Here is a 14,210-nt window from a genome sequence, read left to right as displayed (position 1 = left end):
CTCTCTTGTGATCTCCAAGGTACTTTGGCTGCTGCTTCTGCCCCAACACCTTTAGAATTTGGGAACCATCTATAACATATAATTTGCCCATCACATTCAGGCATTTGCAAATGCCAGGGTTTTGGTTTTTTTGTTTTTAATACAAGAGTGTAAGAAATCCTGGACATGCCTATGGAAACATTTCTTCTCAACCTGTTTAAGTTTTATTTTGGCCCTGTGGAAAATCATAAGTTTAATTTCTTTACCATTGTTTGAAAGTCTAAATCATTTCATTACTAAGAAATACACAACTTTTTTGCAAGCTACTTTTAATTTCTAAAGGAGAACAGTTGATAAACATACTACAAAACTCACATGAAACATGACCACCTCCACCTCAGACAAATTAACTTTCTTTTCCCCCAGCATTTAACTTCAACAAGTTAAAGACCTCAAACTTACTTCAAAGTTACTCTATTACAGCTAAATGGCTTTCTCCCTTACAAAAAGGGCAGGGGGGAAGTAGGGGAACAGAATAGCCTTTACACTGAAATGATGAAAAAAGAGTTAAGCATAAAAGCTGATACAGCTTTCAAATTTCCAAAGGGCTACAATATAACTTAATAGTTGAAGTTTCACTTCTATGGGATCTGTGTTGCCAGTGTCCTTAAAGAGAACGGAACAGGAACAATAAAGCGCACGTATGCGATTATGTGCGGATCCGTTTCCCTGCTTGGTTATGTCACCTAGAGGGAAATAGACAAAAAGAAACGAACCCAAGGAAGCATCAGTATCTCGAAAGCCTTTTCTGCCTAGAGAAAAGCTGGAATAGATTTGGGAGGTGCTTCTATCTTTTTAAAATAACACTAGGAAGACTAGGATAGTTTTAAAAGGAAAATGTAATTGAGAGATATTTATAGAATGGTGAATATAATGAAATAAAAAGCATCAAAACAAACCCACCTTATTTGTAATAAAAAAGGAAAAACTCAGAGGGGGGGGGAAAAAAAGTAGTGCCCTGTGCGATGTAATAAGCAGCCGGTTAAACACACAGCTACAGAATAAACTGCAGCAAAACCTCAGCAAACCTTTCATAAGGTTTAAGCTTTTGGTGGAGACAGAATGATTTTGTAGGAAGTTCAAACTAAAATTATAATGGCTCTAGAAGTATTTAAGGACACACACACACACACCCCACTAAAACTCTGATGGACTTCTGTAGACCAAGAAAACATCTCCCCTCATGCATGACATGATTGGTACGATAAAGAAATTACAGATGGAATACCAGACAGTGTGGGAACTATTAGTCTTTAAAACTGTACATAATATTTTAAATTCTGATTTCTTTTTGTATTTGACTTTGTGAAATAAATCCTAAAAAGTCATTCTCAGTTTACTTCTGTTCCAACAGATTAATTTTGTCACCTGAAATAAAGAAAGAGCACTGTAATTCCACTACAGAAGTTTCCAAGGCTGTGTTCAGCCTAAAGATGCAACATAAACTTCACATCACCAATGAGGTTTCTTTCTAGAAGGTTTTTTCCTTTTGCATAGTAGGGTAGAAACAGAATTATTAGGATCCAGAAAGTTACAGAAGGCATCTCAGGCTTTTTTCTTCAAAATGTCAGAAGTATATTGCAGGCTTCACTGAGTTTCTTAAAAACAAAACAAAACAAAACAAAAACAACACAAAACCCAGAAACCTAAACACCAGACCTACGCAGACCAGTAAGAACTCACATTTAACACATCACCTTTATTTTCCAAATGCTTATGCTTTTTAAAGAAACATTTTTAAAGATTTTTAAAGATTTTTTTATCCAAAATATGCCGTTAATTCTGTAGGCACATTCAAAAAAATTTAAATGTAGCTTCACCAGTCTTAATTTAAAATTGTTTAAATAATAAAATGAGTACCTCTGTGTAGAAGCAACTACTTGCAATACAATTTCCTCTTGATGGCAGCATAAACCATTCTGACAAAGTACTAAATGACCACATACAGTCTTATACCAAATAGTGAGATCTAACTGCTCTGGAAAAAAAATTCATTACTTGTAAATTCCCCCCCACACCCACATTACCATTTCTATACCGCTTTACAGTCTTCGTATTTGGTCCCCAGGATTCCTTGGGAACATTACACTACTTCACACATACAGTTTATCAAGAAATATGAGGTACCACACTAAAGAATATTTAGACATGTGATGTATAATTTTATGCATCTACACCATAGATTTTGTCTTGCTTAAAAGATCTATTTTGAAAAGTCAATGACAACTGCAGAATCAATGTTTGCATGAGTCACATCAGTTGAGGCCTCACACAAGAGCTATGAAATTCAGATGAACAATTTCCCATGAATTTTTGTTTTTAATCATTCTGCATTATGAAAGGACAATACTATGACTGCAAATACTCAGTGATTTTCTTAGAAGTAAGAGTAATTTAAGAACTGCCAGAATAAATAACTGTAAGGATTCTGAAAGTCTTATTCACTGATCTTCCACAGTATAAAGTGACAAATATTTATAGCCAGTGGTATGATTTTATAAGGTATGATATTAAACAAGCTTAAATTTCAATTTATAAAACATCTCTCTATATATATATTTACAATATAATACCTATATTAATTTAGTCTGTGCTGATTAAGAACAGGTTTGAGATTAAAAAATACATGCTTGGAAAGACATTCACATAACTTTGGTTTAAAGGTTATTACTAGAGCAATTCAAACTTCTCCGACTTACTGTACTGGCTGTAGGGGAGGTGTTGCTGAGGCTACTACCTCCAGCTCATCATCTCACACTTAGAGATGTCATTCACTGTCCCCTTCAGAGCAGCCACCGTAAACATACGTGTAGCTGTTCCTTAATCCAGTTGGATCAAAACAACCCTTATTTTTGAAAAAAATCATATGACAGAGTATAAGGTAACCCACATCACTGACAGACTGGGTTAGGAAGAGACTATATATGCAGTTTTGCTGGCTGATCCAAGGCGACAGTAAATCTCGGAGGGGACAAGACAGACAAGGAAGAACGAATGACAAAAACCAGAGTGGTACCATCTCTTGCTTCTGCTCAGTTCCAGCAAGAGCCTTGTATACATCTGCAGCCATTAAGTGCACTAAGCCCCCACTTGTTTCTCTTTGAGAACACCTATGCAAAGTTTAAACATTGGAAACACATCTTTCTTTACTTCATATTCACTTTACTGACTAGCCTCGTCATGCCTAAATATGCCTAAAAAGCCTATCAGTTTGCAGTTTTACGTCATCTCTGATTAGTTACCCACTGTTTAAAGAAGTAATCTTGTGACTCTGTCAAACTGAAGATAAATTGCCACTCACCCTATTTCTAGACATTTGATAAAGACTGAAAGATCAGACATTCAGGAAGGAAAGGGGAAAGAAAGTCTGTTTTGGATAAAATAGAGGCTGGAAGAAACACAGGGGAAAAATTTTACCCTTTTAAGTGCAGATTGAACATTTTAGTTCTAGAAGTTTAACGTGCAGTACATTTTGGAATATTACAGCTTGTATGACTTGGCATTCCTGGACAGAGTAAACAAATGTGCTTGCCCAAAAATTTAACAGCCAAAAGCAGTAGTGAAAGTATTTTGGTATTTCCTTAACCATTTTTTTCGTGTCTTGGCAATTCTGTCTACACTATGGTAAGGAAGGTGGTTACCATCCATTTTCTCAAAACAAAGTCAGATTACACCAAGTGAAAAAAATGACCCTACCTTAATTTGAGGGTTAACAATAAGATTAAAACAAGCCAGCAGCATCTTCATTTCTAAGCAATATACTTATGCACAGTAAAGAGACATTTACCACATCAAGGGAACAGTAGCTTTATAAGCAAAGCCCATCTCCTTGACATTTATGGTTTCCACCAGAATTATTATTTCTCCAGAAACCTCTCCCCACATCTTACTCCCCACATACCCTTACAGAACACCTATTCTGGCCAAGGCAGAAGCAGAGCTTTACCACATTTCCACTGCTAATGGCATTTTTCAAATGCACAACAATTGGGAACAGCTAGGTTTCAGAAGAGGATGGCCTCATTACCAGTAGCAAAAAATAGAACAGATCAAACAAAGGAAAAAGCCAAGTTCTTCATCAAGAACCAAAGTTAGTGGGTTTAAAGAGAGCAGCCTAAAACCAAGAGTTTGCCACTGTTAGGTATATTTGTGTGTATTGTATTATATCATAGTGACAACATAATAATAAGAGTCCTGTGTTAATTTACAGACTTTTGTTCCTTTAAGCAATGTGAGCTGAATTCAAGAAACAGGATGAGGTCAATGGATTTATGTGAAAGAATTACTCAGATGTAATTAGAAACCATGACTTCTACCATTTTCAGCAAGGAGCTTCTTCAAATACATAATGAAATATTCATGGCCATATTGTGACTGAAGAGCTTAAAATCAACTGATAAAAAGTAAGAGGAACTGCATGACAGCCTGTCCTTTCAATTAAAACAAACAAACAAACCTCCCACACACACCAAGGTGTATTTGGCAAGCCAAAGTCTCACTCCCAAACTAGTAATTTTGTTTTCCGCTAGTGTTGTAATGAAAATTTCCCGCTGTTACAGAAAATACTACTTTTATAGAGATATAGCAGTGTAATAAATATAGCATGAAGAAATTTTCTTCAAGTGTCAGACAAAAGGTTTCTTTATGTATGACCATAATTCATCAAACAGCTGCAAGAAAAAACTTTGCAGATTTAAATAGCAAGGAAAATAACATTCAAAATGAGGTCCAAGGCATGACCTAACAACTGAAAGTAAGTAAATACAGAGGAAAATGCATAATGCGTGTCTGACAGTAAACTGATCAGTAAGCTGGAGGAACTCTAGCATTAGCCACCATTGTAACACAGCAGTGAAAGAGACAAAGTTTAATGGCAGGATACATTAGGACAGGTATTTCCTGAAGAGACAAGGAAGTATTTTAAGCAGTCTTTACCTGTAAGAGTTTCAGCAACACTTTATCAAGAATATCATGCACAACTCTACATTATCCAGATTTAAAAAACATCAAATAGTTGCATGCAAAAAGAAGGACTTTCTGTATGATCTGGGAAACAGATCAGGACACAAGCAGCAGTCTGTCATTTGCAACAAGCTAGGGCACATCTATTTTGCAAAACATAGCACAAGGTAGAAAAACTTGAGCTAAACAGCCAAGCTAGCATCTGAACCAGACTGACTAAAGATGCAGCAGTACAGCAGACCTGATAGTCTTATCTGTATGATGTTATGTCTGGACTATACTGCTTTTGGCTAAAAGTTAATGCCTCTGACTTCCACTGCACTGCATGGGTATACCAGCTGGGCACTCTACCCAACCCACTGCACACTGCAGACATGTCATAACATGTAGCTTATTTAACACCCTAGTTTGTGGAGTGTAGGATTGCTCTGTTTAAAAAAAAAAGAAAAAAAAAGTATCAGTAACGCAAATAGCAGAGAGGGGGAAGTTACCTGCATCAAACAACATGGAAGGCAGGAGACCAGTAGATACAAGATTGCCATTAGTAAATACAAGCCAAAACTTAAAACAGAGCACCTAAGCTTCCTTCATTTCTAACACAACCTGGTAGGTATAGGAGGAAGGGGAAAAAAAAAAAAAAAAGAAAAAGTTAAGATGCAGATTAATCACTCCATGAAAAAGTTTATATGTTATGAAAACCAGAGGATTTGACTCACTGAGTCAATAGTTGCTCGCAGGCACCTGCCTGCTGTCACCAAAAATCAGAAAAAAAAAAAGTCATGGTAAAAATGTCCATGCAAAGAATTCACGACTGTTTGTAAAGATCAACAAATACTTTGCATGCCATTATATCGCCAAAGCCATGAAACCTCTCAGAACGTGCAAACACCTACCTGTGAACTTCAGAGTGTGGTTTAACAAGCAAAATACATACAGTTACAATATGAATGTATGTATTATGTACATGGTGACTGCAGAGAAACCCAAATGTCAGTTTTAATGTTTTTGAAGCAACAGCAGTATGGTGGGACTGATGATAAATTGTGGGTTTGCTTTACATTTAGTATAATGAGCTGTCAGAACCAGCACTGCTATCTTACTACACAAACATTTGTAGAGGACAAAATGCCTGAGTAACATTTTGTTGATTAAACATTAGCAAAAGGAATAATAAAATCAACGTGTGATGCACAATACCCATGCTGCAAATGAGCAGGCTATATACTGCATAAATTTATAACATTTTTACAAACATGGATGGGTGAACATAAGGAAGCAAAATAAAGAATAACTCTGAATTTTCCTTACTTGAAAAAATTGTTCCAGAACTTTAGTATAATCTCGTATTACTACGTTACAAATTAAACTAGCTTGTCTTACATGCTATTACTATAAACACAGAACATAAGTACTAAAAATGCCACAATATTCAGGAAGGGCAGCTAAGACTAGTCCTAACAAAGTCAGGCTCTGTACTAGATCTTGTTTGTTTTCCGCTCCCCCAATCTTTCTCTATAAGCATCATCATCCCACATGCTCTTCAAAGTCAGACAAAAATTACAGGAATCACATTTACAAGCACCTTTCTAGCTTTGAGAACTAGGCGAGTCAGAATTGTAGTGAAATAAAAAGTTGACTCATGAAAAGAAAGTAACCGAATCCAGCTTTCACTGTTGAAATGATAATGCTCCATCTATTTTAATACTTTTGTTAAATTAGCTGTAGAAAAAAAATACATTTCTTGGTATTGACTTGTTCTTGCTATGTCCTGGTTATATTTAAAAAAGAAGAACTGGAAAACTATAGATAACTAACGTAACTTTAGATACAGAAGCATCATTGTCTTATTTAATCAGTGTAATCAAACAACCCCAGGCAGAGTAAGAACATAAGGGAAAGGAAGAATATTTATTTTTTATTTAGAAAACTGTCTTACATTTGTAGTACATAATCATACTTATTTAAATTTTCAGTAAAACGGACATATTTTAACATATTCTGTACAAGTTTAAATATACTACTGTGCTCATAAACTGCTTAGAAAGCTGTCACCTATCAGAACACAGGAAGCTTAGCCACATAAGAGATTCCACCTACTTCACTCCATGGTGAAAGTCAGCTAGAGTCATTGAACCCATCACTGGGTAGAAGAGCTATGGGAAGACAAAAGCAGCTCAATATCCCTTCTAACCTTTTTATTTCAGTTCTTCACATGTCTGTCTTGATAACATTATTTAAATGAGCCAATAAAAGCCCTATCAGAAATCTGAAAAAGCAATTAATAAAAGCTTGAGACATGAAGTAATACTTTCTGAAATTAAATCAATTCCAAGATTTGAAATAAGCCATAACGTATATGGTAAAAAGCTCACCTTTTCACATGCTAATATCACCATCTTAGCCATCATCTGCAAGCTCCCAAAGGATGCCAATATCCTCAAATACACAGCAGGCATCCTGGCAGCTGATTCTCCAAGAATCATTTTATAAAAGAATGAGATTTTTTTTTCTTCTACCTTTTGTTCATGACAAGAGTCTAAAATTCTCAGTTTTCCAAAATAACATAAATGTTCATTACAGCTTACCATTAACAGAAACTTCCCTTGGGACGGACAACTGGTTGGTAATAATTTTTCCCTCCCTTGAAACATAATGGTGACGCAGTCAGAGCAACACATATCTGGATATCCAAATATTATCCAAATGCTTCACATCAATAGGTGTGTCTTACTCATATTTACAGCCCATGAACACAGGGAATACAACTGACAATGAAAATTGAGAATATACTTAGGGAGCATTTTCTAGTCTATACTTCAGTCTATCTGGAATTTTTTAATTGTTATTTCATGTTGTAATCAATCTGCATAATTTCAAACATTTTTAACTGCCAGATCTTATAAATAAAATCTTAAGTAATCATAAAAAGGCAAAAGGGTCCATTAAAATGAAGAGTGAAAGAAAGGAGAAACATTTTTCTCTCAAAAAGAGAGCATGAAATGGGTTAATCAATAAGCAAACACTAACATTTCACAATCTGTAACAGAGAAACCATTATATATATATATTTTTTATATATATATGGGGGGGTGTATTTTTTTTTTTTAAATGGAGCAGAGTCGAGCTAAATTTTAAGAAGGATGGGGAATTTTTTTTTTTTTTTTAGATGGATACACAGACTTGTCTTTCTACTATGCTAAAGCACCATTTATTTAGGACCAAGCCATCTGTGACAAAATTCATTACAGCTCATTTATTCATGGATCATGGTCAGTCTTTCAACTATCGGGCTGGTTAATGATGTTTATAAATGAAAACCAGCTATTTCTGCAAGCATCTGTAATATAAATCAAATAATGAGAAGTGTTAAAGTTCTCAAGCCAGAAGCCCTTAAAAATAATCCAAATATTTATTTTTGATGCAAGACAGCAAACAACAGGCTCATGTTCAAGAATCTCCATCTTCTCTCCCAGGGATTTCCCCCAAATAACCCTTCTGTTCTGACTCTGAAATAGCAGAGCAGTACAGAATCAAATTCCAAAATCTGTGACCGACATGGTTTGGGGAATAACATAAATGCAATTTACATAAGTACCAAATCAATTTGGTGAAACTTAGTTGAATAAAATTAGTTCTACACACTCTTTATCACAGAAAAGGTTATGAAAAAAGGACTGTGTAATCTACACTGCACACCTTGCAAGAAGAAACACACCGTCTTTTTGTCATGAAGCTGCTCCTTATTTTTCACTCAAATCACCACCAGCAGCCATTGCCTGTTGTCATTTAAAACATCTGTCAGAGTATTAGCATTCAATCCTGAAGAAAGTAATCTGTGAAGAGCGGAGATGGAACCACAGTATTTTTATTTGCCTGTCTGCTACAACACTGCAGAAAAACCATGAGCTCATGTTAGGAATAGATTTTCAAGTGGAAACAAAAAGGTTTTGACCATCAATAAGCTGGTAGAGAGCAGAATTACCAATAGTATAATAATTGACATTTTTATGCACTGACATTTTTATGCATTAATGTCAGTATGAATAAGGATTCGAACAATTATGTTTGACTTACAAGTTTAAACTAGACTACGCTAATTACTGTAGCTTCATACTGAATTTTTCACAATCTAAACTAAAATGTAGTTTCAGAACTTTTTCCTGGAAAGTTTTTTTAAACAGCTACAAACACATCATATAGACACCAGTGTTCTTGTCAAGCTTCCTGCAGAATGATTCCACATAGCTAGCTTCCTCTCACTTAAATATTAACACTGCAGTCATACATACAGCCCCACAGATCATCTTCTATGGGTGCTACATCTTCATCCTAACCACTGTTTCACTAAGACCATTCTCTACTCTGCACCTAATACAACACATCTGGTATAGGAACGAGGGGATGTTAGATGTAACTAACTAGTCAAAATAATAATAATTTTAAAAAAAAGGCAGTGGAGGTTCTTCATACAAGGTGCAGTTCAACTTTGGAACTCTTCAAAAGATCTTGTTGATGGCTCAACAACTCACAAGAGTTCAAATGCAATTAGATTTAATCACAGAAAAAAATCCACCAAGGTTGAAGATATGGCCTCTGGCTTAAAGTCTTCTACCCTCCAGCAATGTAAATCTCATATAGTGAAATTTCTTCCATTACACTTTCTAACTTCCACTCCTTTTCCTCTCCTAACTCGTTGCTCCTACTGCACTCCTTTCGCATATGAATCCTCCCTCAGATTAATGCTTCCATACGCACACTGGGCCCCTTTCTCACCATCCTTCATACAGGCAGGAGGTTACAAGGCCTACAGCTAAAAGCTGGCAGACAGGGATATTAGCAGAACACTAAGTATTAAATTTATTCACATAAACAATGATCCCATGTATAGACGCACTGACAGGCAAGAACACTGACAAACCAGAGGGAGTCTAACAGAGGGCAGCCATGATGGTCAGAAGTCCTGAGCACATGAGGTACAAGAGAAAGGCAAGAGATCTGCATTTACTCAGCCTGGAGAAGACTAAGGGGGATCTCATCACAGTCTCATCTAATGGCTGATTATAGAGAAAACAGATCCAGGCTCTTCTCTCAGGTGCACAGAAAAAAGACAAGAGGCAACAGACAAGTTGCAGCAAGAGAAATTCTGTTTAGAGGTATGCAAAAAATTCTTCACATTGATGGTGGTCAAATATTGGGTCAGGTTGCCTAGAGAGAAACTCCATCCTTGGAGATGCTCTAAACTCAACTGGGCCATGTCCACTTACTCTGAAGTGGCCCCTACTTGGAACAGAGGGTTGGACCAAATGGCTTGAAGGGGTCCCTTCCAATTTAAATTATTCTATGACTCTATCCAAGTAGTTCTTACTGAAATTGGCGTTGATTGCAACGCGTGCGAGCCCAGATTCATATTACTGTTCCAAAACATTAAATATGGAAATATTTATTATACAAATTTCATTCTGAATCTTAACTTTTCCACTGTATTACAATAGGGAAGTGTAGAACACAAAAAAATTACAAATCTATGCCAAGAGATTACTACACACTTGAAGTTCATTAGAACAAGCAGCATCGGGAGTGCAGGGGTAAAACGACAGATAACCCTTGGGTCATAAACATGAACTAGCTTATCAAAATAAACTAGTTCACTGACAATGACTGACAAGCTCATAAGACAAGCTTAAAGAAAGGCATGGACTGACAAGAAACAAATTCAGACTAAAAGTTCCTTGTCCCTGTCAACTGGAAACGGGTCTGACAAAATTCAGTTTCAACAGAGTTCAGCTTTTGTGGTTTCTAAAAGGACTCTGCTCAGAGAGAGCTCATTTCGTACTTTGGCTGCGCTTTGCAGAAGGCTAACATGCTTCCATTATTTTTAGGAAAAAACAGAAGCAGAACGATCCCATTTGGAATAAAGATGAAGTCCTAGCAAAGAAAGAAACACAGAAGTTAAATTACACTATTAATGCTCATTGTCCACCTGAGAGTGGTACAAGCAGTGAGCTCTTTGAACCATGAAAATTTACAAATTATTTCTACTTTAAAAGATATGATATTCCTCAAAAACAGGCCTGCATAAGAGATTTTTTTATTACTTTCTATTTCAGTATTGTTATGGAATGGGCAAAGCTGGCTCAAGAATACTCAAGAATCCAGAATATAACCATACATCATTCTATTGTACAGATTCATCAAGAAATTTCCTTGGCTTTTAATTATGTATTCTTTAAAATGAAGTAATGAACATGAATTTTTGTACTCTGCCTGCCATTTCTGAAGACGTATTTTGTCTGAATTTGACTATCTAATTTGCTTTTGTAATTTAATTAATAAAATTAAAAATCAAAATAGAGACACCCAACATTGTGATCTTGCATTAATTACAATCTGATATTTCTAGTGAGGAAGGAATGCAGGAAATGGAGTGTGTGACAGGCACATCCTTAGGAAAGCTGTTCTTAAAAAAAAAAAAATTATTACTGTTACATTAATCAGTATTCTATTATTTAGAAATCCTTGCAACTGATACCTTGGAGCTTAAATCTGTAATCATCTCTCAGTAGTTTATATGCCAAAGTCATCCCTTCTACATACAGAGATTCTTTCTGAAGAGAGAATGACTGTTACCAACTCCCTCCCCAAAATTGCAAAATTGACACACTTTGCCAAATTCAACTCTTAAAACTTAAACAAATGTTTTGGTAAGCTTTATTAGAGGGAATAAAAAAAAACCCTTACACTTCCTATGTTTTTTGTTGGACTTCATTATGTAATAAAAATAGGACAACATCCAAATTCATCATCATAAGTTAGAAATACAAGTTTGTTTTGTCCTCTATGAAAATTATTTTGCAGCTAGTCAATATCACAAAGATGAATAAATCTAACAACAGGCTTCCTTCTTAGAGCTCTGCTCATAAAACCATAGTAGCATTAGAAGTAGACTGCAGATTAACTGCAATTTTCAACATGGCTATGTAAACATTTAAAGAACAAAAAACAATTCATATGACTTATTCAAATTAATCATTTCAACTTGCTTACCAGGAACTATATGTGGTCAGGTAATCCTTCTGCTTACTGGCATACATAGAAGCATGTCTCCTGTAATTTGGTGTAGACCAGAAATACCTGGAGAACATTCTGCAGCAGCACAAACCCATTTCACATCTTAGCAATACATGTCTTTTGTTGAACTGTAGAAAAGGTAAGCAGCCTTGCAAGAAGGACTCTCACTGCACATAGCTTTAGAATTAAACTGATCTTTCATGAAGCTGTTAAGTAAAACAACTTGTTAAATGCCATATCAATTACATTCCATGAAATGGAATGTACGTGGTGTCCCTGCACAAACCACATCCTCCCACCAGAGCTGTAGACTTGAATGTTCCTTTTGTATTTCTTGTTTGGAAAAAAAGACAAAAATATCCAAATTCTACAAAAGTAACTCACCATACTCCAAAATAACATCTTACCATTTTTCAGGGTTCTTGAAAAGGAAATTTACTCCGTTTCCTGATCTCAAAGAGCAGCAAAACAAACCAACCACCAAGCACTATCACATCTCTACAAGAAAGTCTGTGTAGCATAACTGTGTATCAGAACACAAGAGTGAGCTAGCCTAGGTGTCTGCACATTCTTACATTATATTCAGTCTCCATAAATGGTACTTTAAAGCCCAAATTATATGTTGAAATCATGCATATCTGCGTACATTCATAATATACTTCTAAATGCATTTCTAAACTGACCATTTGATGTTTTAAAACAGAAGCTTGAAGCTTTTGCAATAAAGTTTAAACAAAGATGTCATCTAAATTATTAAACTTTCTTATCTTATCAAAAGATTTCTGGCATATCAACTTCATTTCAAAGTTCACATAAAATCCAAAGTAACCTTTCACAGCTAAAACTAATTCATTTTAATTATACATTGTTTGTAGTTACTTGGAGCCATTCTAGTTTTGCTCAGCAACATGACAGGGTAAAAAAGTTAAGATTAGATGAAAGGAACTTAAGAAAATAAACATTAAAAAAAAATCAAATCAAATTACTTCAAATGGGAAGCATATAAATCCTTCATGGGCTATTGCCAAATCTCAGGGAATGCTTAGTCTCTTGGGAGGTCTAAACCTCTAAAGACGAGTGCTGCTCAATTCTTGTTCATCACATATTTCCACTGACAGTGCCATTTTCTAAGAGGCTTAAGTCCAAGTAGGGTCCCACTGCTACTGAAATGAACAGTCCCACCTCCTGCCTTTGCAATGCTTCTCCTGCCCCAGCACTAGCGCTTGTGCAGCCATGCAGTAGTGTGAAGAGCAAGTGATTCAGCTGAAACTAATGTCTCACAGGAATAGTTTTTTCAGCTAAATCAGAAAAGTGAGCTGGATGACCATGTTGCTACACAAGTGTTTCAGAATTGGTGAGAAAAGGGCTGTGAAGGAAAGATACAGGGGAAATTTTAGTATCGCTTTAATTGACAGCTCAGTTTTAGATGGTTTAGTGTGTCTCATGAAGCTGTATTGGCTAGTCAGTTTGTGTTCGTCTCATCCACAGCAGTCAGGATGGTACTTCACACCTTTATCTTCTAATGATAGTGAGGAAGAATTGATTGGCTTCTGTAACTGAGCCACACATTAATCCGAAGCTCACCAAAATCAACAAGCTTTAGATCAGACCTTTAATGATCTGGAAAGGTAAAAGCACATAATTTACTATTTTCGTCCTTTGCTTCTACAGAAATGCTCAGAAACTGATAGGTTCTAAATTGGCGCATGTTAGTTCCTTTGGCTTTTCCACTTCCGCACATTGCATGTAAGTAGTCCAACGACTGGTGGCAACAGCTGCTTCAACCAAGCACAACCACCCCCACCACACACACCCCCTCCGATAAAAACAGTACCTTCATCAAATATAAGAAAGAAATTCCTGCCAAGTTTTAAGAAGTAACCAGGAAGTTTTCAGGGCACCATTTGAAACTTCTTAAAAATACAATGCATGTACTTCTGCTGGGATGAGGAGAGAAATACAATGCATGTGTTTCTGATGGGATGAGGGGAGCTGATTCAGGAGGTGGTACCAAACAGAAACCAAAAGTACAAAAGTACCCAATGTCAGTTGTTTTTAAAAGTCCTGATTCTCCTCCCCACTCATTCTATGATCTGAAAAAAAAGGTAAACATAGACACATATTGAAGTGAAGGAAAGAAT

General features: G+C 35.9%; 1 protein-coding gene across 1 annotated transcript in view; it reads right to left on the bottom strand.

The window, feature by feature from the left end:
• Nucleotides 1-14,210, bottom strand: part of PLEKHA7 (pleckstrin homology domain containing A7) — a 158,385-nt gene that overhangs the window by 117,035 nt on the left and 27,140 nt on the right. The gene's annotated exons all lie outside the window — the stretch shown is intronic.

Source organism: Apteryx mantelli, chromosome 4 (genome assembly GCF_036417845.1).
Source record: "Apteryx mantelli isolate bAptMan1 chromosome 4, bAptMan1.hap1, whole genome shotgun sequence".
NCBI classification, from domain to species: Eukaryota; Metazoa; Chordata; class Aves; order Apterygiformes; family Apterygidae; genus Apteryx; species Apteryx mantelli.
The sequence above is the reverse complement of the archived record's forward strand: the minus strand, read 5'-3'. Positions and strand labels throughout refer to the sequence as shown.